We start from the raw sequence: 25682 nt of genomic DNA, 5'->3' as shown, positions 1-25682 counted from the left end.
GCTGCAGGGTGATGACCCCCTACGGCGCAGGCGTGGGGTGGAGGTTGGGGGCGAGCCTAGAGACCTTAAAGGGGAGGAGTGGGAGATGGTCTGGCCAGTACTTCGCGGGTAGCCTGTGCATGGCCGGGAGTGGGAGGCACTCCAAATTCCAGAGGTACCCTCCATGGACGTGCATGGCCCGGGATAGGGGCGTGCAAGCGCCAAGGGTGCCAGGTTTGGAAACACTGAAACCCGAGTTTCAGGTTGAGAGGATCTTCGAGATCCAGGGGTGCTAGACTTGGAGTGTAACACAGGGAATGACCCTGATGTCCACGGGTGCCAGGTCTGAGGGCATGGTATAGGAGGAGAGGGCATCAGGGCCCTAGAGACATACCCGACGAACAATAGGATCAAATCCGGAATTTTGCTAGGGAGTCCCAGTTTTGAAACACTGAGGTTTTGGTGGAGCCCTGGAGTTCGTAGTTACCAGATCTGGGCAGTGGTGTGAGGAACAAATAAACAGACCCAGACTGAGAGAGGGTTTCTATGGGATAGGTGTGCATGGTCTTAATAACTGAATGCCGAGCTTAGGAGGCACAGCATTAAGTAGTGACGGATCTATAGTAGTGAAAAAGCAGAAGCATTTTTGGAATTTTATGATTTGGGGATTATATTAAGAGAGTAGTTATAGATTATCGGGTCTCAGGACCATGCTGCTAGTTTTGAGATGTTCTACATGAAGTTTTACTGTTCTAGGAAAGATACAGTTCAGGGCTGAGTTTCCAAGTTTCCAAAGCTGCTCTTTTTAGCACATATCAGATACTTGGCAATTATTTGTTTGAAAGGATATTGTTAGGTTCCTCTTCAGTGGAAGAGCGCTTGACAGAGATCCTGGATCTTGGCTCATTTATTTCCTTTTATATATGACTAAAAAATACACCCACCTTCATACACACCTTTTTTTTTTTTTTAAATAAGCAGCTGGGAACAAAAATAAGCTCGTGCATAGCTTCTTGCATCTTGTCTTAAGTTAGAGGACTTGTCAACTCTCTGTGGTTCATATTTCACAAAGCTTTTGTTCTAATTGAGAGTTGTTAGAGTCAGCTTATTGGGGGTACCTTACTTTTCCATTGAATTGTGGTAACTTGGATTGTTCTACATTTGCTCCTCCCAAGGTTTGGGGATCATGGAAAAACATTTGTTAAACCTCTGTGTTTTCCTAATTTGTTTTTCCTTGTCTGTCTTAGGTGGTTCTTTCAGCTTTAGATAGATGTTACACTTCAGTTTTTATACCATTTTCAAGAAACTCCTGTGATTTTCACATTTCTCAGTTTTATGTGAATGCAACTGAATTTTCAAGAGAAAAGGGGAAAGTGGTAGAGGAAGGGAATTGACATTTTGGAGCACATTTAACACATTTCCTGTTAGGTAGGCATTATCATCCCCATGTTGCAGATGAGAAAATTGAAGATCAGAGAGGTTAAGTAGCTTGTCCAGTGTCACTCAGTGGTTGAGCTGGGATTCAAATCCAAGTTGCCTGATGTCAAAGCTTGTAGTTTTATCTACTATGTCATACTACTCAACATAAGCCTGACTTGTCAAACTCCCAGGCAGTTTTATATTTCACAGTGGATCATCTTTCTTTGACTTCTGGGTGTTAGGAGTGTATTGAGTGGGGAATTTGAGTAAGAATTTGTATTTATTTGAATAATTACAAAAAGAATTTTTGTACTGTTCAAACCACAGAATGGTAACCATATAGATTATAATTTTTTCAACTAGGTATTTAAATTGTATCCCTTGGTTTCTATTGTGAAGGGAGGGATTTACAAAGTAAACTGCTGGAGTTTTTCTGAACCCAGGTAGATAATGGGGAAAATATGTACAGAAAGCTTAAGAATCTGCATCCTTTAAAACCAGGCTTCAGAATGTTGCTGACATAGTCTTTCTATATATGGAAATGATTAATGCCAAGCAGTGAGGAACTACCAAGTGCATAGTGTAAAGAGCTCACTGGGGAGCTTTTTCAAACATCACCAGTTCTTTAGGATGTTTGTCCCCAAATACTGGGACCTATCTAAAAACCTAGTACCTTCTTCAAACTGTGGGGGTGATCCTAGGATATGCTTATCCTCAATGATGTGTAAAATTAAAACTGGTTACAACAAAATATTTGCAATTCCAGTTTTGCATGGAAACTTTTAAACAATTCAGGTTTCAAGGGGAGACCAGTGAATTGGAAGTCTTAACTCCTTTGTGTCTTGATATGATTAGGTGAGGGTCTCCTCCCTCATGTTTGCAATTACATTGCAGTGTGGAAGATAGAGTCAAAAGTATGAGGGAAAACAGGGCTTGCTGTACATTTTGTACATTGGTCATCTCAGCTTCATTTGGCTTAGTCATTAAGTTAATCAAATATGAAGACTGTTATGGCATCCATAACTTAGTTTCTGTTTTAGCAAATCTGGTCGAGGTTATAAAAACAAGTGTATACATATAAATATCTTTTTTATTCAGCAAGCATTTCTTGGTGGTAGTTCTTCAGCACCAGTGACACTTTCATTCTACGTTAGCCCATGTACATTCTGCATTAACCCAGGGCCAATTGCTGGGCCTTGTTATTGATATAATTTGGAACTGACCACCCTAGAAATCTTGAACTCTCAGGAGGTCTGAGTAGATCTGAGTTTATACTAAAACCTTGTGAACATCAGCTTTGTCTTCTAAGCAGAAATCATACTAATGCTTTGTACTTTACAGACTGTGTCTATGTCATCTTATTTAATCCTTATAACAAATAATTGTTACTTCATTTGCTTACACATTTTCCATTTGGGCAAAACTGATTCATGGCACTAGAAAAGATTCAATGTTCCTTATCTCCACTTACAGAGAAGGCAGAGTGAAATGTGGGGCCATGGTAGGTGTCTTTTTGAGGCAGTTTTGAAATTCCCCTCTCTAACTTCTTAGTTCAGAGGTACTGAGCCACTAAAGATATATGAATAAAATTCAGGAATGTCATAGTTACTGCCTTTTATTGAGTGCTTACATTGAACCAGCAAGGGTATAAATATATATATTATCCTCACACAGTATGAGATAGGTACTATTACCACCCTCATTTTTACATATAAGGAAACTGAGGAGTTGAGTAATTTGCTCAAGGTCACATAGCCAGTCAGTGGCAGAGCCCAGATTCAAACATAAGTCTGTAACTCTTAATTCTTACACAATTTGTGAAGCCCTTACTCTTAAACAGTGTTTTCTCTTTTTTTAAAAAAAATTTTTATTTATTTATTTGGCTGCATTGGGTCTTAGTTGCGGCACACAGGATATTCATTGGGGCATACAGGATCTTTCATTGCGGTTGCGAGGGCTCTCTAGTTGTGGGCTCTAGAGGCTGTGGGCTTAGCTGCCCCGCAGCATGCGGGATCTTAGTTCCCTGACTAGGGATCAAACCTGCATCCCTAGAAGAAGAAGGCGGATTCTTAACCACTGGACCACAGGGAAGTCCCTTAAACAGTGTTCTCTTAACACCATAGAATATGATGAGAAAAAGAAAAACTCTTACATCTTAGCTCGGGAAGTGACCTTTGGTTCTTTCAGGCATACCCTTTGTACTGAGGCCCTGAAGAGTGTGATGACCTTGATAAGGTCATTTCTATGTAAGAGCACAGCCAAGTGTATGCCAGATTACTGGATTCCCAGGCTAGTGCTCATTCCACTGGACAGCATTTCCTCTCCTGTTGGAAGCATTGACTTGACGGCAGAGATGACTCTAAGGCACCTTTTGTATTTTGACAAGTTTGCCTCATTCACTGGAGGGAGAATAGCAGAGGACATTATTAAGGTCACAAATGACCTCCTTGAGGTTCATTCCAGCCTCAGGCATACAACCTAAGAAGAACATTCCTTAGCCAGCAAGTTGTTCTTTTCCATTCTATTCCTTGTGCTCACAGCAAACTGATTGTGAGTTATCTGATGTCTTACAGTCTCTCTTTTCATTTTGTTTATTCAGTTTTGCATGCATGCACTGTGACTAGTTAGGAGGGCTACAAGGTCATTTTAGTATTTTCCCACAGAGACTCAAAGCACCTAACATAATATTAGTAGATTAATTGTAGGAGGAAATGGATTTGAAATACTTTGGCCAAAAAGTGCCTTTGGGAGGGGCTAGTGTAGCTGCTGACCTTGGAGTCCGACCTGGGAAAGAATTCTGTCTCTGTAAGGTGTTTACCCTCCGTGGGGGGGGCGGGGGGGTCAGATTCTTAACCTGTGTGAGCCTTAGTTTCTTCCTTTGTAAAGTAATGGTTAATAATACCTATCTTATAGAGTACTTACTGAAAAATGAATACAGTAGCATATGGTAGGTGCCTGTCACTGAATGGACCTTAATAAGTGAGAGAACACATCACTTTCTTTTGAGAATAGCATAAAATCTGCCTGACAGCCAATTAGAGCTTCCTTGATGAGGAGGCTTTGTAATTATCTGCTCTGTTATGTACAGTAAGATTTCTACATGGCGGGGGTGGGTGGGGAGCCACTTGACATGAAAGAAGTAGTCTAATTTAGTTGTACTGTTGTGGTTTAGGAGCTGATTTCTAGTGGACCGCTGTGAGGTCAGTATTACTTATGAATCCGCAAAGTCGTAGGATCATTTGTTTCAGGGTTAGGTTGTTTCCTGATCCCCTCTGTTAATCCCCAGGTGCTGAATGGTAGTGATTCTGATGAGAAGAAAAAGTCTTCATATTTGCAATGATTATTCATTGAGCAATGATAATTGAAATCAGAACAACCGGTTTTATCATTTTGTCCGGGAAGGGACTTGCAGTATAGTCATTTGAAATTTTTTCTAGTTGTAGAAATAGTAAGTTGAAGTAGGACTGTAAGTTTGATTTGTAGTCACCTGGATAACATTTTCTTTGAAGTAAGCAGAAAGACAACATTGTGGAATGGTTCAGGAAAAAAATCTCCCTGCCTGCAGAAATTTTTGCCAGGTTGCAAAATTTGCTGCATCCTTCCCACACCTCTCCATGTTTTAGCAGTGATGTACCTGATAGCAATGAGGTAACCTCTTTACTCATTTTCAGCATGGGAGTTATACTTTCCATTTTGTTTTAAGTTCTTACTTGTCTGCAGGTAGCGTTTAAATCCATTATACTTTCTTTTATACAGTGAGAGCTTTCTGATGGATAAACTTAAGGTGCAGTTTTTAGAGAGAGGGACTAGTCTAACCTTTGCATTTGAATGTTTCCAGTAGAATAGGTTTAAATTAAAGGTTCAAATCTTCATGTTCAAGGTATATAAGGTGTCCTATTTAAATGAACACCCTCATTTAAAATCAACAGTGTATTGTTATAAATCAGATTCAAGAATTATTCTTAAACGCATTCATGAATATGAGCTAAAATAGTGATCTTGAGCAGTGCTTCAGTAAATGCTTCAGTGACTCATAGGAAATGATATTGGAGCATAGAATATTTTATATCTTATCATTGGCTTAAATTTGTTAGAGTTACTGAAGGTTTTCAAAATCCCCTAATTACTGTTAACTCTGTCCTCAGGAGCTGCAAGTTTTCCATTATCTATATGAAGTGAGATTCTTTGCCCAGTGTTAAGAAAACATATCCCCTCACCAGTGGCATGATCTGTCCATTTAAAAGAGAAAAAAGAAAGTACATGCAATCTGTACAGTTGAACATTTTTGTCATTTTTAACTGTCAAAAACTATTATTGTACCCTGAAGGTAAGTAGCTTAGACTTTGCTCATTATCAAATGACAAAGTTGGGGCCTTTTTAAGAAGCAAAGCATACTCGGTTGGCAGTTACTTGAGAGGCAGAGGATTGCTATTTATGGTGATATTTAATGTCATTTTCATTAAAAAGGGAAATGCCATAATGTGTGTAAAACTCCAACCATTTTTGAAGAATAAACTGACTATTCTGACCAGAATAGACTTGCCTGTGGTCTTCCTTTCATTCCACTAAAATTTGTAAGTGGCTTAGAGCAGCATTTCCCAAGCTGTTCCATTGAACATTAGTTCTTATACAATGCTAGTAAGTGTCCTCTGGGGATGAAAAAAGGATCCTTGACAAAGTAATGGGCAATGTGAAATGCATTTCTTTTCTGCAGAGTTAGTATTGAGAACGTTTGTGCTCGTATACCTTAACAACCCTTCAAGAGAAAGGATACATTATGCAGTGTTTCTCGAACTTATTTGGCCATGGAACCCTGTTTGTGAGAACACCTAATAAGCATTTCATGTTATGACCGGTGTGGAGTGGAGCCCAGTTGAGTAATTCTGGTGTAGAGAGTTTATGAATAAAAAAATGACTCCTTTTGTATAGGATTCATAGTTTGGCCAATAGGGGGAAGGGACTTTCCTGGGAACATATATGTTTCCAAACTAACATAGACTCTTAGGGATGAATGTGATTTCAGAGGCCATCTAGGCCCATTGCCAATAACAGTAATACTAGTAGCAGCCTCCATATTTTGGAGCATTTGCTGTTCATCAGCCACTGTGTTGTCCTTCTACACGCATCATTAACTACTGGTCTCTCTAGAGTAGTTTACCATCCATTGGTCTTCATTTATGCTTTGGAGAATATAATTTATTTTTAAAAAACAAATAATTCAGAATTTATAATCCACTTATGGTCTCATATATTAGTTTACTTTATTCGTTTATTTATTGAGCAGCCATTTACTGAGCAGCAGCATCATGTTCCTTATTCTAACGATGTTATCGTTGCTCAAAATGTTTCTGGGACTTCTTTGGGGATTATCTTCAGAACATCTGTCAGATACTTTAAGATATGTGTCGACATACCTTTTTTTAAACCTTGAAGGTGATTTTGATTTGCTAAATAGCTAATAGTTGTTCAGAACCAAGTCAGGTGAAAGATACGGGTCAGAAGTTACAATCCGGCAGCCCTCAGTTTTCTTTGATCTGCTTATACGTTTTTAAAAAAATTGAAACAAAATTGAAAATGGAAAGATTTAACATTAAACAATCTGATTTCCTTTTTCTTTTTTTTTTTTTTTTTTAAAACCAGACAAAATGATACTATTTATGAAGCCATTGCAAGGGTTCTGGAAGACATAATGAGGGTAGTGGCACAAGGAATGGGCATAATGGATGTTCTCTGTAATGCTATTTACAATATTTTAAAATTGAAGACATTGAAATTATTCAGTAATATGGAACTGATTAAAAATTATATCTATTCAGTGGAATATCATTCAGTTATTATAAATGATACAGGTCTGTATTTGATAGGGAAAATTATTCACATTATTTAAGTGAGACAAGATTACAAAACAGTTTGTATAGTATTTGTATGGTATTATCTAATATTGGGGGGACTAACTCAACCTCACATCTCATTTACATGAGAAAAACTTCTAAAAGTATAACCCAAAATACTAATGCTGCTTGATTCTGGCTGCTTGGATTAAAGGTGTTCTTAAAAAAAATACCCCAATCCCACTAACTTATAACAACATAAGTGCAAAACAAACTGCTATATACATCCATCTCATCAGCTTAGTATATAATAAGGCACACAACAAATTTAATAGTCAAATGAATATGGCTTCGTTTCCCCATCTCAACATATGAGAAGTTCATTTTTCTCTAGAGATTCTCTTCTATGATATTTCCTGGGACCCACAGGTTTGCTTACTAGTCCAAAAGGGTCAGTTAAGGACACCATCAATAAAATGTTCAGGCCGCTGAAGAGCCCAGTTTCTTTGCTGCTCTATTTGCTTCTGCTGCAATACAGTGTAACCTTCAAGATCAGGTAATCTGGGGTACTGAGCAAGACCCTGTCCTTGGCAGGAATTGCCATGGTGGTTGAGGCCAACTTCTGCCATAACTCTGGTTCTTTAGTCATTCTTCAGGATGCTATATCAGGGGTTATGCTAGCATCAACTTTTTGTGTCCAGGATCTGGCTTTTGCTTCTTTTATTGAATCTGAAGCTCTTACCGCAGTGGACCAGCATTCTTCCATAGCCCTCATCAGTTGGAGCTCAGTACTAGCTGCCCCCTACCACCCCCACCATTGGCTGCGCCGCATGGCTTGTGGGATCCTTGACCAGGGATCGAACCCAGGGCCCTGGCAGTTAAAGTGCTGAGTCCTAACTACTGGACCGCCGGGGAATTCCCCAATAGCTAGCTGCCCCTTCAGATGAGACATGCACTCTCCAGTTTTCATCAGTCCCCACTACTCCCTGTTATTTCATTGACACTATGGCTAAGGTCAGGTGTGATTTATATCTCTGTACTGAGCACTGAGGATATATGTAGATATAAATAAGACACAGTTGCTGCCTTCAAGAAGCCTTCCTCTGGTAATAGAGACATGGTAAAATGTAATTATATGGTAGGTGCTATAGTCAAGTGTATATTTAAATATTAATTGAATACCTACCACATGCTAGGTATTAATGCTGAGTGCTTTAACTCACTAAAGCCTCAACACTTCTGTGAGTTGGTGTTATTTTTTCATTTTACATGAAGAAAGTGAAATGTTACTTGTTTCATTTTACACATGAAGTGAGCTCAGAGATGGTTAAGTAACTTAGCCTAGGTCATACAGCTAGTAAGCAGGTAATTGTGATTCAAAATCAATTTTCTGACTAAGCGCATCAATTCCCACCCTGCCTTCTTTGGGAGCATTAAAGCTTGACCCATGTAACCACATGCACTCGTTTTGTCTCAGGGTGTTTATTAGGGCAAGATGATGCAATTGTCTGGTGTAGAGGGCTGTTGAGTTGCAGGACCGGGGAAGAATATGAGTTAGAACCGCAGAGATCCAATGAGGCTCTTAGTCCACCATAATGACAAGCTACAGAAAGCTATCCTAAGTGAGAGTGCCAGGTGGAAATTCTAGGATAATTTGAGTTATCTTCCCACTAGTGGCTTGAATTCTACTAAGGTGACTGTTGATGAGAAATAGGGGTTGAAGTGTTTTTCTTGCAAACTGCCAAGAACTAATAAAAAGTATGCCAAAGACCTTCACAAAGTATCAAGAGACATGTTTGGTTTAATCTGGTACATCAAAAGCAGAATCAAAGGGTAGGCTTTTGGAACAATAATCAGACTTCAGCCAGGATTGGTGGTGAAAGGCACGGACTTCCAGCATAAAAACTGGGGAAGAGTTTTAGTAGCAGCTGGGAAGTCCTCCTGTACTGCCCCCTTTATGGCTCAGGAGTTTCTTTCTGCAGGGTTGCAGGGTATGCTGGAGATAGAAGAGAGACATTGCGTTGTGGTAGCTTTGGGGCCCTAAGGAGCTAAGCCTTTCTGAATCTTAACCGCTGCGTAAAACAAGGAATTTGGATTGGGTGACCTTTAGTACTTTACTTTTTTTTTCAATGCTTATTCAGACACAGTACAGTATACTTTATATATGCTGGCTCATTTAATCCTTACAGTGGCTCTGTGATATAGATGGTGATATTCATATACTAAGATGAGGAAACTGAGGCTCAGGGTTAGCCCAGTGTCATACAGTTAATAAGTAGAGGAATCAGAATTTGAAACTAGCTCTGCCTGATTTCCAAGTGTTTATTGTTTTGCCGTAGTGACACTAATTAATGATCAGTGATGTGAACATGTTTTCCATATTCCTGTGCCTCCCACCCTTCAAAGGAACTTCCTTGCTTCCTTGCAGCTGATTTGACCCCCAGTGTTATGAGGTTAAGAGAGGCTCTAGTGTGAATAAGGCACACAACTGGCCTGTTGGCTTTCTGCCTTCTCTTCCGAGTCTGGTAGCTATTCAGAAGCTGTGATCTAAACTTTTCAGAAAAGAGCTGCAATACCTGTAGCTCTTTGTAGCTTCAGGAATCATCCAACAGTGCACCCTGTTAGCATAACTAAGCTCTTATTTAGATGCCATAGTGAAATTGCCATGCAGTTCCTTAATATTTTAATGTATAGTGTTTTTAATAATTTAGTTGTTTCAAGTCCTTATAAATTATACAAGTGATTTGCTACTGGTTAAATGTTTCTAGTAGTTTAGTAATAAAATTTGTATCAACTTATAGAGTGCTGTTTGTCAGATACTTAGCTAGATCTCTAACCAACATATCAAATTAAACATTAGTCAAATTTGTAATTTTTAAATTAGTGAAGTTGGGTGTAATGATTTTTGCTACCTATACATACAGTCAGCTTCTATCTGTGAATGCTGAACTCAGATACAGAGGGCCAACAGTATTATACCATTTAATATAAGGGACTTGATCATCCTTAGATTTTGGTAAATGCAGGGGTCCTGGAACCAGTTCCCCATAGATACCAATGAAGGACTGTATGTGACACCTAAGAATTTCCTTGGATGTGCCCTGAGGTGCTCCATGTCTTGGTAAGCAGTGTAGTGCCATGGGAAGAGTACCACCCTAAATGGGACCTGAGTTTGACTCCTAGATGAATGGCTAGGGGCCAGTTGCTTAACTTCTCTGCACCTCACTCTTTCTCGAAGAGAAGTTAATATGGCAAAGTGATTGGACAATCTGCCTTGCCTCTATTTCAGTGACCTGCTGGATCTCTGCATATGCCTATAATGACCTCTCATGTAAGATCAACCAAGGTTTTTCTAGAAAAGAGCTCATCTGCCTGGCAAAACAGTTGTGTTGTTTAGTCCTGGGATACTTTGCTTTGATGAGAGGAAGCAGATATATAAGGAGATTGTTAAAGGCCTCAGGTAATAGTGAGATGTTTCTATTTGAATATTAAAAGAATATATATTAACTGATTTTCACCATATTAGGAGGCTTCTCTTAAAACCTAAACAGTTGGGCCCACAATCCATAAACAAGTCTTTGACTGCCACTGGTTAAACTTCAGCACCCCAGAATGTCTTCAGTAACCACGATACTTATAATCTCTCTTGAGATCACCCCTGCTGCTTGTTCTTGAAAATGTGGTAGAAAAGTTTACCTTCTATGATATCAAAACTCTTATATTAAAAGCTAATCAGCAACATTTTATAACCACCCTAAATAAATTAATCTATCAAACTATATTGTGTTTTAAACAATATATTCACTGATGTTCACTTATCTTTGCCAATTTTTTTCCCCCTTTATCATTATATTTCCATCTTGGGTTCCTGGTAGACTTTTTCAAAATGCCACTGTCCCTGTCACTAACTTCATACATTATCCCAGAATTTTCCTATTTAGATTAGTTTGTATTTCAAAATAAAGTGATTTGTCGTGGTACTAATGTGTGCTTTTAAAATTACCATGGACATAAAGATAGATGCCTTTTCAGAAATCTTGCAAACCATTGTATGACCATTGATATCACTCTTTGTTACTTTAAAGAATCTGTATTTTCTTTGGTGACATTGGATTTAGCTCACCCAGTTTTCTTTTTCTTCTTCTGTTAATGCTTAACAGAAAACTGAAGATAGTTAAGTCACAACTTTCCGACCTTGTGCACATTGCTTCTCTGGTTTACTGCCATAGGATACTGTAGCAGTATCTTACAGACATCTTTGATGGCCAATCAGCAGCAGTTAAATTACCTTAAATTTTTTAAATGGAACTCTGACAGCCAATAAGAAATCCTTTGGGTGGGAACTGTAACAACCCTTTCGCATGATTTTAAGAACAATTCTAAATTTTCAGTATCTTCTGTTTTGGAAGCACATGTGGCCCTAGTGCATCTGCTGTGTGCATTTGCCAGGCATTTTGAAGCCTTAAGTTCCTCGTAGTTTGCAGTCTGGATCTGACCCCTGTTCTGCTTCTCAAGGTAACTTTAAAACAGGAAGTGTACAAAGGAGGTAACTGATGACGTGATCAGCCAATCATGGTTTTGTATTCTTAGCTGATAAAGCAGCTCAGCCAATGGGACCACTCTGGAGGCAAGGTTTGGTGTCAAATAGCATGCTAGATTGAATGCCTTTGACTGTTAAAGTGGAAGGAGGCTGCAGGGCTTCATTGGAGCCTCGGAGTTTTTCACTGAGGCAGGGGTCAGCTGAAAGACAAAGAAAAATGGCGAATAGTTTGCTGGGGGGTGGGGGGACAGCTGTTCGGGTTTTCACTGGAGTGGACATTCCAGACTCAGGTTTCTGCATCTCCTGCTGCCTTTTGTTTCCTCCGTCCTTTTTTGGGGGGGAGGGATAGGAGTGACTTAAATTCTCCCTGTCCGAGGAGATATAAATAACTACATGTAAAATTAATGCAGTTCCCGGTAAGTTTAATTCTTTGTTTTGTGTTAAAATGGTAGAAACTGTTTAGCTTCAGAGAGTGTAGACAAGTTGCACTGTTTCAGAAAATGGCCACTTTACATTCCATGCATACCTTTTGGTGCACCTAGAATACCTTGCTCTGTTTAGATTTTGCATGCCCTTCAACTAGGATTTCTTTTCCTAGTTGAGTATTGAGTAGAGCAGGTACATGAAGAAAGGCTAATCATTTTTCAGGGGCACACAGAAGCAAAGCACTTTCTCTTTGCATTCGGTAAACTTATCTGTTTTCCAAATAATTTTCCTTTGTTCAAGTGCACTGAAGCTGTCCTACAGAATAAGCTGAGTTGTTGTAAGACTTTTTCTGTTTCCATGCACTTTGTTGACATTTGTGTTTTCAGAGGTGGAAGCAACACCATTGCTGTTCTAAATTCGTGTGAAAATATGATTTGCACTGATGCAGGTTCTAATGGTAAAGGCCCACATGCCAGTATGAAATTCTCCCATAACTTTTTTGATTTACCTGTCTGCTTCTAGATTCTAATAAGTACCGATTAATTAAAAATCTTTGTTTTAAAATGCACATTTTAGCTTACAATGCTGGTTAGAAACATCTCCACTACATTGGCAGTGACAAGAGCAGATCTTTTTCTGCCAGTTTCACACATTTTGTCAGGTGTTGATTTGGTTCCTTTAAATGATATGAGAAAAATGCTTTTCATTTTCTATATGAAATCTTTAAAATCCTAATTTACCTGCAGTTTGTGAATAGGAAAGTTAAGAGTACAGGCACCCTGTCTTTTGCCCTTGGTATTTTTTTTTCCCCTCTCTAGGGATATGAAACTAATGTAGGTTGCTGGCTAATTGGTAACCAGCCTATTCTTGTGAATAGTGAAATCTTCCATGCTGTGTACTAAGATCTATAATACACTTGATTTGAAAAAGCAGTTCTTTGTTTTCTTTTTATTTGCAAATATGGAATGAAGGTCATTGGAACATTTCTGCAGCAGACTCAGTATGGAGCAGTGAACTGGCAGCACTCAGCCTTTGGGTGGGGAAGAGGAGCAGGCCCTTTTAGAGGAGAAGTTTGGAGGGTGTTGGTTTGCCTTCCCCTTGAGTAAAGGATTTACCTGAGAGGATCGATAGGGGTTTAGATTTTGGGCTCTTGGAATTGCAGTGGTGTAGCAGTCAAAGTTGCTAGATGCAGGCCTCTGTCGTTGCTCGCAAAAGTGACCTTGAAAAACTGCCGAGGAGTTGAAAGATTGAAGGACAAAGTTTGTTTATGCAGATCTGGACTGAAAAGCTCTATTTAAGATGAAAAGAAGCTGTACTTCTGATGTTCAAGTCCAGTGGTTAGTAGGAATATGTTATAGATTCAAATTAGGAGTTTTCAAGCAATAAGACAATGGGGTTGTATTCATTCTCTCCCACTCTTCTTCATTCCCTCCCCCCAGCAAAAAAAATTTAAATCCTTTTTGGTATGATAGTTGAGTGAACTGCCTAACAGATTCAGAATTCCTTGCATGCTACCTTGTCTTCTATGTAATTTAGAGGGTTCTTAGTGAAGAATGGTATTTCAGGAGTTCAAGGTAGTTATGTTTGTGAAACTTCTTTTGAGAAATTGGAATGCTTATGGTAAGAAAACAGTCATTCTGAAAAAAAAAAAAAAGGCAACGGTCATTCTGGGAAGTTAAGTCCTAAGAGAAAGGCATATGTGTTAAAGATTACGTTTTAACAGTTAATTATTTTAAATTTATTGTTTACAAGTCATTGATCTATATGTTACCAGTTACTCCAGTTTTTAATAATGGGATTTAAAAAACAGTTGTAGATACTGAATGAGCCTATTGGCCCTGGGAGAAGGCCTGGAGCGGGGGAGGCAGAAGGTAAATGGCTCACAGAATGAGGCCTAGATAAAACTCTTTAAATTAAGAACTTTGTGGATTTAGCTTCTTGGAAAGATATGTAGCTACTGCCTCTAGCCTGGGTTCTTTACCTTCTTAGGGTCATGGACTCTGAGAATCTGCCCTACTGCCTGGGAAAGTGCACCTAGGCATGCCTATGCAGAGCCCCTGGTGACTAAGATATTTTCCAGTATATGTTGAATGGTGTTAATATGATCTCCTCATTTAACACTTTAGCCAAATAAATGTTTCCCAGAGAAATGAAGAAAACTCTACTTCCATAAGGAGCAAAGACCTACAGCTAACTATAACTTAGGCTGGAGGGTGGGTGCGTGTGTTGGCCGGGGAGACTTAGATGGGGTCTGAGATTTGGGCGTTTATTTACTCTGATTACATTGTTTGAGGCAGCATTGTGCAGTAGCAAAAGCAGGAGACCTGTGTTCAGCTATCACCAGCTTTGTGAGCTTGGGCAAGTCAGCCATTTAGTGTCAGCTTCCTCACATGTAAAAATGGAACCTAAAAATAGCACCTTTCTATTTAGTGGTGAGTCTCAAATGAGATCATGTATGTCAAAGTGCTTTGCAAGTTGTGAAGTGCTGCATTAACATTAGCTGTTACTAGTCTAAACTAGGGGTTAAATGCTCATGGAGTTAGCTGTGACATCAAAGAGAAAATGCCATTCTTTTAATATGTTTACGAAAGAGTTTGTTTAAACCTGGTACATCTCTTTTTAATCTGGTTTCACATACTTTTCACCTGCATATACCTGTTTGTGCTGACAGGACCCTATGTAATGCAGACATTGAGACCATCAAACATTCCTTTACCAAGATTCCTATGGAAGAATTTTAACCCTTCTGTCAAAAATTGAGGGCCTCTTAGAACAAGATGAAATGAGAACACTGATATTTTTAAAACCCTTGTTAGATTTAGGAACCTCCCAGAATAAAAACTGGGAACCTGTTCTCATTGGATACTAAGATTTGCAATATAATGCAGGTAGGTTGTGATATTTTCAGATGTTTACCAAGCAGGGGTTAACATTTTTAGTTTGTGCACCAAATATTTATAAAGTAAATGGGAGCCACTTTTTGTTTGCTTTGTGGTCATATGATCTCTTTTCTGTCAGTTTTCAAACTTGGGAGGTAGTTTTAGCTTGCAAAGTAGTAGTAAGCTAATAAATGTTGGGATGAAGACTTAAAAAAAAAATACTTGGTCTCGTCAAAATACAAATGCGGGAATGCATTTCTCGCAGTTGATACCTATTGTGAGATACATTTCCAGGGTAAATGGTGGGAACCCATGGAGGTTTCTTTCTCACCCATTTTACATGCCTGGTGTCATCTATTTTTAGGGTTCCCCACCCCCACTGGGGGTGGTGGTAGTGGATATTTTGTGATCTATTAGATTTCCTGTCCTATTAAGTAATTTCCTCTCAGGCATGTTCAGTCAGCATTGATGTCTGCCTCCTTTCTGTGCACTGAAAGAATCATAAGAAGATGGAATAAGGTTTGGCAAAATTGGCATTGACCTCTGCAAGTAAAATTCTAGTTCAGGGATGTGTATGTTTGAAAACAGCAATCATGGTCACTGGGAACTTTTTGTTCCTAAAATAAGATGGGGGTCTCCTTTTAAAGAAGCTATATACTTTTGTGGAGGTTCCAGTAACCCAAAAAGCATTTTTAAAGCTAGTCATTTATACACGGTCGTCTTAGTGAAAGAAGTTATTTTTGCCTATCCCTATTCCCAATAAAATATGCAAACAGAGTTTATATAGTCTTAAGTTAGCCTAACGGAAATTATTTAGGGATCTAGCCTGTTCCCTTGTTGTAAAGTGGGGAAGTTGAGGCCCAGAGAGGTTAGTTGTCTCAGTCTTTCAGCTTTTTAATGACTGGCCTTTTTAGTGGCTGGTCAGAGATTCAACTCCTGCTTAGTTCATTCTATGTTTCTTTTATTCCTCTAGGCTGTGTTTACTTCTTATTTTTCATATTTGTCTTCCTTTTTGGTACATCTGTACAGGTTTGCTCTTTGAACACAGAAGGAACAGAGAGAAAGTGGGCCATGGAAGAGGTTCAGAAGTCTTCATGTGGAGTCTGGTGGTTAGAAAGTCTTCTGTGGCAGCAGACTTACTGTCCCTTTTGGGATCTGAAGATCTCTTGCCTCAGCCAGTTGCTTATTCAGAAAGCTGAGAATAAGCTAGGAAGCTAATTGTACCCACCTGGCTAAGCTGTCCCAGAGAGCTGGGTCACTTATATGCATTACAAGGAAGTAAACTAAGGTACACAAATACAACACCTGCATGCCAGTTAGTCTTGTTGTTGTTGTTAACACACCTCAAGAACAAGCTAATTCCCAAACAGGTTTGGGCCTGCTTCTTCGAGTGTGTCCTTATAGCCAACCTGTATTTAATAAACAAAGATCCCAGGATCATTTTAAGGATTTGACAAGACTGAAATAGAAATCATTGTCTGTATACTCCCAAAATAATATTTTAACTATGCTAACTTTAATCTTTACTACCAGCAAAGTAGTATTATGTATCTGCACGTGTGTGTGTCTGGGTACTTGTAGGTTTGATTTTTGTTCTTATTTTGCATATTCTCTGGTAGAGCATAATCTACTTGAAATTTAAAATTTTTTCTCTTTTTACCATTTTCATATATTTGAACAAAAAGTACAGCTTATTGAAACAACAAGAGCTTGAATTATGTAACTTATGTTATATTTAAGTCCTGAGGTATACTGTGACGAAAATTATAGTAGACACAGCTGGATGGTACCCACCTCATGCCTGCATTTTCCAGAAGCTTAGTTTTCTTTTTACTCTGTTCTTTCTGCTGCCGCTGTTGGGCCTGGCTCTTTAGAACTTAGATTCTACTTGCATTATCACCCTTATCTTCCTGTCACTCCCCTCGGCATCCCAAAGCCAGACTCCACTGTTCAGTAATTGACCAAAAGTTTTTCTCTAAGAGTATTTACTATAAATTAAATTACAGTTTTACACCCTGCAGTGAAAAAGGGCAGTTGAAGGATAAGAAATGAAAGTAAATTCCAGTGTAAAGACAGAAATAAAGGGAAAAAAAACCTTGTAAATGTTTAACTTTAAAGTGGCATAACATAGCTTGTGACCTTGTGTTCCTTAGTTCAGAGGAAGAAAGGAGACTAAAATAACCACAGCAAACAGCAGTGCTGATTCACTTGGTTATCCTTTTTTTCTTGGAGGTACTGTCATTTTGGTCTGTCTCTATAGTTTCAATTACATAGAAAACTAAAGAGAAGACCCTCTTGACTGGAAATATCCAGACACAATGAATTTTTCCTTTATCTACCTAAGCTATATAGTTCTTACCATTGAGAAAATACTAAAGTTGGACGCTTTATAGTTCTTTCACTAATTCACCTGCATGCATGTCTCATTTATGTGGAGATCTAAAAAATGTATACAAATAAAATTTTACTACAGGATCTAACAATCTGATAGGGGAGACAGGTGATGTATATCAAGTATATGAAACTGCTATGGAAAGTACAAGCAAAGGACACAGAATTCAGAGGAGGGGAGACCTTTTCTTCTGGCTTAGGAATGAAGGAAGGCAGTTAGTTAACTGGGTGTTGGACTCAGGGAGGTAGGCACATGGGCACTTCAGGCATGGGGAACAGAAGGAGGAAGGTCATGATTCAGAAAGTGTAGTGTGGGCTAAAGAGAGCAGTAAATGGTCGAGTCTGCTTAGAACATAAGGAGATGAGTTAGGGACAGGAAGGAGTGGCAAAAGAAAGAAGTCTGAAGAAGTAAGTTGGGGTCAGATATTGGAGGGCCTTGACTGCCAGGCTAAGAAATTTGAACTGTCTCTGCTTGATAATGGGAAACCATTGGAGATTTTGGGTAATAGGTTGATGTGGCATTATCAGAGCTGTGCTTTTATAAGATTTATTAAGCATCATTATGTAGAAATGAGTAGAGGACAGTAGAAACAGTGAACATTATGCATTGAGTTCACATACTAGGTTCACAATCCTTAGGATTATTATGAGGGTTAAAAGAGATAGCAGTGTAAAAGGCTTAGAACCATACTTGGCACACACTCCTAAATGAATAGCATTAGCTATTACCGTCATCTTTATTATTACATGGAAGTGATGAGAACCTGAACAGAGATAGTGGCAATGTGAAGAAAGGTCAGGAGATGGACACTGTTATTACAAAGTTTAGCAGTTGATTAGAATTGAACGGAGTCTAGGATGACTCAGATTTCAAGCCTGAGAAACTGGAGGATAGAAACAGAAAAGTTAGAAGGAGCAGGTTTGGGGAAAGAAGAAGATAGATGCAATTTTAGACAAAAGGAGTTTGAGTTCTGGGTGGCTTTCCAGTTGGAGATGTTCAGCAAGCAGGACTGGAAGTTTGGAGAAGTACCAGAATTGGTAACATATGTTTGGAATTAAAGCTCATAAAGATCGTAGCTGAACCTGGAGAATGGATGGGAGAATCAAGGGAGAGCGTGGGCAGAGGACCAGAAGAATAAAGCTTCTTGTTAATGATGGAAACGCAAAAAAGTTTGGCCCCTGCAGTTGAGACATCTAGAAATGAGCGTGGCAGAGTCCTCTAGGTCAGTGTTCTCTAAGCTCTTTTGATTGTGCACCCCTGTTATCTGAGTGTACAGCTGTCATATACGAGTTAGTATTCTTCACTCTAAAAAGTCACTTGTTCTTTTTTGGAATGTTAATTTAGTTAAAACTAGAGAATATCTATATCTTCCCTTATCTAGGGAAACACAACAAAGTGAAGGTATCGCTACTAGCCCCACATTTTCCTCTGAATACTTAGAGTACCGTGCGTGATACACGATCTTGTCACAAGTTAAACTGAGCGAGGATATCAGTATCAGGCCATAGGTTAAATATTCAGAAAGCTAATACTAACACATTTTCTGTGTGTGCCTTGATCTGAAAAAGATTAGAAATACTGCCCTACGATCTGGCCTTCACTTTTTCTGAAGAAGTACAAATATTTCCTTGAAATGTTATGCATTAGCTCCTTGAGATTAGTTATGTATATGTTTATGTCTGTGTGTGTGCATGCATAACCTCAAGCTTTCTTGTTTAAGCTCTAAGTATACACCCACATCTCCATCCAATGCAAAGACTTTTTTTTTCCTGAGTTGCATCAGGCTTAATCTTGCTGGTGTTAGCTTTGTAAAGTCTTAAATGACAGCATTCTGCATGAAGCCAACCATAAATACGCAAGTAGGAATTTGGCAACATTTACTTAGCAAGTAATTTATATCCACATGGTCATGATAACACTGAAGAGCAGCACACACAATAAATTACCAGGAATAGGATAGCCTCATCTGTAGGATTTAGCAGATTTCTAGGCTAGGTATGTTGTAATTATCCTCAGTCTAAAATAAAGGCAATAAGAAACTTTTCACTAGAGAAATAGTGGTAAATTTCCAGCCATCTTACTTGGTTATTTATATCTTGAACTCCATGATTATTTCTCTACTGGTAATTAATTGGCCAAATGCCCATGAAACTACCCTTGAAGGTTGTTAAGCAATGTGATGTGTTTGTATGAAACATAGTACCTTGCAGTTAATGGAATGATTTTTAAAGTTTTTGTCAAACAAGATAGGTGAACACAACCCTCTTTTCAGAACGAAACATAGTGCAAATAGATTATATACTAGTATGAGTACTACCAGTATGTTGGGAAATTGTCTTGTGTTAATCCTAAATTCACTAAGGTCAGATAACTAGTTGAAGGATTTCCAAATAGATATGAGGTTAGAACTGTGTTAGGTGTTCTATAGTGTTCTCTTCTTCCTTCCTCCTTTCTTTCTTCGTTGGGAAAGCTGTGTGCGGGCTTTCTCTAGTTGCAGTGAGTGGGGGCTACTCTTCGTTACGGTGCGCGGGCTTCTCATTGCGGTGGCTTCTCTTGTTGCGGAGCGCGGGCTCTAGGTGTGCAGGCTTCAGTGGTTGTGGCACGTGGTCTCAGTAGTTGTGGCTCGCGGGCTCTAGAGCGTAGGCTCAGTAGTTGTGGCACACAGGCTTAGTTGCTCCATGGCATGTGGGATCTTCCCGGACCAGGGCTCGAACCCGTGTCCCCTGCATTGGCAGGCGGATTCTTAACCACTGCGCCACCAGGGAAGCCTGTAGTGTTCTTTAGCTGTGCAAATCTATACTTTGTGGTATATATTGGGCACCTCTTATATTTGAGTTCTTATCTTGAACCACAGAGATTGATGTTTTTAGATGAGTCATGGTATTCTTAAATAATCAGTTGCTTTGTGTTTCTTAGCTGTGATTTATAATCTTAGTTTTATCCCTAGTAAGGTAGTTGGAACAGGGATTTTGATTCTGAGAGTAATGGCTGCATAATTAGAATAACATTGTCACCATGTTCACAGTGTTGCAAAGGCTGTAATTTTGAAACACTGCATAGAATTTAACCAGATGATTCCTCCTATAAGTGTGCAGCTATGAAAACAGCTCCAGTAAGGGGGGCTAGGCTAAGGCTATTCCTCTGAACTATAGTGAAAAGATAGAGTGACTTCTCATCACCAGGCCCCCAGAGAGTGAACTTGATCTACTGGACCTTTTTATCTCTACTCTTGGTTGGTGACCAGATATCCCCAAGTCTCAGTCCTTGTGGGCAACTGCAGCTTTAACAAGCTTGAAAAACTTAAGCTTTCCACTTCGAAATGTGTAAGAATCTGACATCTTGGCATTTTGGAGTACTTTATTTATTTATCTATCTATGGCTGCATTGGGTCTTTGTTGCTGCATTCTGGCTTTCTCTAGTTGTGGTGAGCGGGGGCTGCTCTTCCTTGCGGTGCACGGGCTTCTCACTGTGGTGGCTTCTAGGCTCTAGGCACATGGGCTTCAGTAGCTGTGGCACGCGGGCTCAGCAGTTGTGGCTCGCAGGCTCTAGAGCACAGGCTCTGTGGTTGTGGTGCACGGGCTTAGTTGCTCCGCGGCATGTGGGATCTTGCCGGACTAGGGATCAAACCCGTGTCCCCTGCATTGGCAGGCAGATGCTTAACCACTGTGCCACCAGGGAAGTCCCTGGAGTACTTTTGTCCAGGAGAATGATCAGGAAAACTAAAGATAAAAGGCTTTATGGATTTATGTTCCAGGCTGAGAAGATCCACAGGTTCTTAAATTCTTAGTCCTCTACTGAGTTATCAGTTCTAAAAGAGAGGAGAGAACATGCCGTGAAAGAGCACAAAATTGAGAATAAGGGCTTATGGGTTGTGGTTCTGGCTGTGGCATATACTTGCCCTGTAACCTAAGGCAAGTCCCTCAGTCTACCTGGATAAAGTATCTTTATCTGTCAGATGGGAATATTTAGTACCTGTGTTGTGTTTGCTGTGAAAAACAAATGAGATAATGTAAAGAAAGCTACTTTCCAAAGTGTAAAAGCATGTACAAACGCAAGGGATTAGCATAACCATCTCAGTTGGTTTGCATTCTTTGAAGTGATCTTTACATTCTCTGTTCCTGACAGCTGTATACACGGAGGTGGGAGATTTAGAGTTTGGTTGACTTGGAGGATTTGTTTATTCTCGTGCCCTTTCTTGCTTGCTTTCTTTTAACTTTCAAATCAATGCTAAAAGACACTAAGCAGAGGGCAGAATTCTGTGTGTCTGTGAATCAGCAGAACCCATATAGCCAAATCGATACAGCCAGGCTCTTACTGACACTCTTATAACACCCTCCAGGTTTTTAATTGAGAATTCTCCAGTATTTAGATGGATTAACTCACCTGCACAATATTCGATTTTCCAGTGGAGTCTATGATTAGATAATTATGTACACTTCTGCTACATTTTCTAAAGTAGAACAGGTTTCTCCCCATCCCTACTCTTTTTTGACTTTTCCATTGTATTACGACCAAAGGTTATTGCACAGCTGAGCTCAGGTACTTGCGAAGGGATTTCCCCGTATGCACATTTCAAAGAAAAGAACCCAGAGTAAAGTCAAAGATACTTGGGGTCTTGAAGTAGTTCTTGAGGAGCTTGTGTTTGTTTATTCAGTAGATGTGTCTTCATAGGTGCTACTGACTGTCTCCACTAGTGCAAGGCATGTTTCCCTTGAGGATGTGTCAGAAACAAAGATAGTTACATAAGAACTAGGGAGAAAATAGGAGCATGGAAATTTTAGGCTTAAAAAATAATGTGCCTAATAATAATAATATTCAATATATTAGAAAGTGAATATGATGATTGTAGAAATAGATTTTATTGGGTGCCAGGAATGGTTTCTTGGGGAGAAAAAAGTTTAGTGGTCACTGGGTATGTTTATTTCTTATAGTTGTACATACTGTGAGAGCAAGCTTCTTATCAGTGCTAGTCCCAAAAATCTTTAAAAAGTTGGTTTCAGTCCATGAGATAGTCTCAAAAATTACTGCTTTCAGAACATATTCCCTTTACTCCAAGATCTTGGATGGAGATAGAAGCAGCCAGAGCTCTCTTCAGAGCTCAGTGTTCTGTTGAATCTTTTTCTTGGTTGGTGGGACCAGATGGGGTAGGATGCTACCTAGACTTCAGGTCTCCTCTGCCTTCCTTCTGCAAGACAAAACAGCCACATACTTCTAGCTTACAGAAGTCTGAGGTGTACAAGGAGACACGTTCTAAGAATTTTTATATTTTTGGATTTGTCTAGAGGGAGAGCCTGCATGGCTACTGATCATTGACATTCCCAAGGATTTAAGTTAAGAGCATTCCTAGTCATTTCCATCTTGAATTCTTTATTTGGAACTAGTACATTCATTCTAAATTTAATAGTTTAAAGGGCTTTAAAAATTATGCTTATAAAAGAGATGGAAGAAGATTTCTTACTGCATCTGTTTCCATGCATCTGATGCAGGACTCTTAGGACACTTGTTAAAAATAAAGTAAGGGGCTTCCCTGGTGGCGCAGTGGTTGAGAGTCCGCCTGCCGATGCAGGGGACGTGGGTTCGTGCCCCAGTCTGGGAAGATCCCACATGCCGCGGAGCGGCTGGGCCCCGTGAGCCATGGCCGCTGAGCCTGCGCGTCCGGAGCCTGTGCTCCGCAACGGGAGAGGCCACAACAGTGAGAGGCCCGCGTATCACACACACAAAAATAATAATAATAATTAAGTAGTCTGAATTAGAGAGAGAAAGAAGCAAATTGGGTTACTTGTTACAATACGTGAGGGAGATTTGTGTTTGGGCTTGGTACTGTGTTCTGTTCAGGCCAGGAGTAGATGTCTTGTTTAGCTCTGAGCAGTGATTTTGATATGCCATCTGGCATTTATATGATGCTTGGTATTTTTCAAGGCCTTCTAACGTGTCTTTCCCATTTGTGTGCTGCAGCTGCCCTGTGAGGTGAAAGAGGCCTCAAGAAGTTAAGTGACAAGTTAGTAGCCAGAGAGCAAGAACCTCCAGGTCCGATACATTTTATTTATGTATTTACCCTGTACTTTACTGCCCCCCACTGTTTGCTGCTGAGTATTCATAGGTGCTACTGACTGTCCTAGAGACAAGCAAGAGGGAGGATAAAACAGAAAAGAGAGTGATGGAGCAAGGAGAGAGACAACAGAGAAATAAGAGAAGGATGTTTATATGATAGGAGATAGCAGTGCCATTAGCATCTTCTGTGATTGCCACAGAGATTTTGTGAGCAAGTGGATAAAAATGATCTTCTGGGTTAAGGATTTGAGTCAGTGATCCAAGCCGAGACCGCTCATCTCCCTGGACAGTTTGAATATACACATACCTTAAAACAACAAAAAGTGAGAATGAACGATCTGTACTAAATCAAGAACAGAATTTTAGAGCTTTTGTATTTCCAGCTGCACTATTTACTATATTGTGACCTTGAGCAGGTGACGTAAGATACCCAATCCTCGGCTTTCTTATCTGTAAAATTGGAATGATACTGATATCTTTGGCACTGAGCTGAGTGAAGATCAATTGAGGGTAAAACTCTAAAGCTTTTAAGTTGGCACCTTTGAAACATTCTTCAGAATCACACTTTTCACCTCTCCTGGGCATACATTAACACAGGATCCTGCTAGAAGCTGGGCAAAAGATTGTTCTTAGAGTTTCTGAGTCTCAGAGGGGATCCAGTAAGCAAAATGGCTCTTTGTTTTAGATTACGTTTTAGCTCAGACTTACAGGCACTATTCTTTCTCCAGCTCATGTTAGAATTCTCTTTGAGGCTCAGGGTCTGAAAACCCAGTTACGTACTTGTCATTCTTCCTTCAAGAATTTATTTACTTTCATTAGGTTGGAGTGTCAGAGAGATTAACAAATATTTCTGTGGGGTAGAGAGGGCTGGCCTAGTTTACTCCTAATGGAGGTTGAACAGGTGAGGAAGCAATGTAACAGCTGTGTGATCTAGGGCAAGCTTTTCAAACCTCTGACACTCAGTTTCTCCATCATTATATTATCAGATCCTTTTTTTTTTTTTTCTAAAGGGCCAGATAATATTTTCAGCTTGTGGGTCATACAGTTTCTGTTCTAGCACTTCAACTCTACTGTTGTAGCGTGGAAACAGCCATAGACAATGTAAGTGAATGGGGGCTGCAGTCTTCCAGGAAAACTGAATTTACAAAAACAGGCTGCAGGCCTGATTTGGCCTGTGGGCTGTAGTTTGTGGACCCTTGCTTTAGAATACTTCACTAAAATATTTGGTCTTTTTTCTCCATCATACAAAATACTGATAGTGTTTTGTTGCTGTCATATATGCCAGTGTATAGACATACATGTCATGTAAGCTGAATGTCAGTAAAGGCATGAGGAAGAAACTATGTGAAGTAAGATGTTCACATACCATTTCTATTCCACAGGAACAGGTTTTTAAATGTTCTGGTCACGCCTTCCTGTTAAGTTTCATTGCTTATACCAGTTGCTCTGCCTTCCTTTTTTTCCCAGATACACTATATTATGATCTAGCCCTTGTTTGAAAGATTATGTTGTAGTAGACGGCAAGGAGAAACATGTTTTGTTTTTGAAGGAAGAGTATCTCTGCTGCCAATTTGAAAATGTATCTTTGTGAGCAGATCTTTAGGGAGAGTAGTATGCAGCCACTTCCAACCCATAGTCTTTTGGAAAGCATGATTTCTCCTGTAGGCAGTTTGAAAAGGGGCTTCATACTTAACCTTTTGGAGCTCAAGACAGACACACCCTCAAACACTGAACTTGGCATTGTTTGGGATTGGGGAAAGGGATCTACATTATTCATTCTTAGAGTAGTGGGATACTGTGTAATAACCTGCCAGTAAGTATGACCATCTGGAACCCAGTTATGTTTAGAATTTAAGTAGTAAGGTTTCTGGCACTAGGCTTAGTGCTTTCTTGCTTCAGTAGAAACCTTAGATGAGCTTAAATAAAGACTGTTGAGGGACTTCCCTGGCAGTCCAGCAGTTGAGACTCAAGTGCTTCCACTGCAGGGGGCACAGGTTCAATCTCTGGTTGAGGAACTAAGATCCCGCATGCCGTGTGGCACGGCCAAAAAGTTTAAAAAAAGAAAAGAAAGGACTGTTGAACCCTCTTTTCTCTCTAGTCACCCTGCCTTCCCTTGTATTCATTCATTTATTACATCTTCAAGCAGTGAAATGTAGGCTTTCCAT

The 25682-nt window shown here is 39.6% G+C and overlaps 1 protein-coding gene across 4 annotated transcripts in view; it reads left to right on the top strand.

The window, feature by feature from the left end:
• The window catches only part of NFYC (nuclear transcription factor Y subunit gamma), a 62877-nt gene that overhangs the window by 573 nt on the left and 36622 nt on the right, over nucleotides 1-25682 (top strand). The window contains exon 1 of one of the 4 annotated variants that reach the window (XM_022575389.3): nucleotides 4516-12185. The exons of the other annotated variants lie outside the window; for them this stretch is intronic. The gene's annotated coding sequence lies outside the window, so the exon portion shown is untranslated. Of the gene's footprint in view, nucleotides 1-4515; nucleotides 12186-25682 lie in introns of those variants that run through there. 4 annotated transcript variants of the gene reach the window in all.

The sequence above is a fragment of the Delphinapterus leucas genome, chromosome 1, assembly GCF_059928025.1.
Source record: "Delphinapterus leucas isolate spDelLeu-1000000601 "Yukka" chromosome 1, BTC_Dleu_Yukka2, whole genome shotgun sequence".
NCBI classification, from domain to species: Eukaryota; Metazoa; Chordata; class Mammalia; order Artiodactyla; family Monodontidae; genus Delphinapterus; species Delphinapterus leucas.
This window is presented reverse-complemented; position numbering and strand designations above follow the sequence as displayed.